We start from the raw sequence: 890 nt of genomic DNA, 5'->3' as shown, positions 1-890 counted from the left end.
AGAAGTTTTTTGGTGGAGTTTTTTGGATCTTCAATGTAGAGTATCATATCATCAGCAAATAATGACAGTTTAACTTCTTCCTTTCCTATCTTTATTGCTTTAATTTCTTTCTCTTGTCTAATTGCTATGGCTAATGTTTCCAGAACTGTATCGAAGAGGAGTGGTGATAGTGGGCATCCTTGTCTTGTTCCTGATTTTAACATGAAGGTTTTCAGTTTTTGGCCATTTAATATGATGTTGGCTGTTGGTTTTTCATAGATAGCCTTTATTACGTTGAGACATAGACCATCTATTCCAATTTTTTGCAGTTTTTATCATGAATGGGTCTTGAATTTTGTCAAATGCTTTTTCTGCATTTATCGAGAGGATCATGTGGTTCTTGTCCTTGACTTTGTTAATATAGTGTATTACATTAATTGATTTACATATGTTGAACCATCCTTGCATCCCTGGAATAAATCCTACTTGGTCAGGATGAATGATCTTCTTGATGATCCTCTGTATTCTGTTTGCTAGTATCTTATTTTTGCATCTATATTCATTAAGGAAATTGGCCTGTAGTTCTCTTATTTTCTTACATCTTTCCCAGGTTTGGGAATCAAAGTGATATTTGCTTCCAGGAATGAATTTGGAAGTATTGCTTCTCTTTCAATTTCGTTGAAAAGTCTGAAGAGTAATGGCAATAGATCTTTTCTAAATGTCTTGTAAAATTCAGCAGTGAATCCTTCAGGACCTGGGCTTTTCTGTGTTGGTAAGTTTTTAATTACATTTTCAATTTCACTGATTGTGATTAGGGTGTTTAAAATGTTTTTATCTTCTTCATTCAACTTGGGTAATTCATAAGTATCTAGAAATCTGTCCATTTCTTCTGTGTTTTCTCTTTTATTAGA

Source organism: Fukomys damarensis, unplaced genomic scaffold (assembly GCF_012274545.1).
Source record: "Fukomys damarensis isolate Sample0158 unplaced genomic scaffold, DMR_v1.0_HiC HiC_scaffold_39, whole genome shotgun sequence".
Classification (NCBI taxonomy): domain Eukaryota; kingdom Metazoa; phylum Chordata; class Mammalia; order Rodentia; family Bathyergidae; genus Fukomys; species Fukomys damarensis.
The sequence above is the reverse complement of the archived record's forward strand: the minus strand, read 5'-3'. Positions refer to the sequence as shown.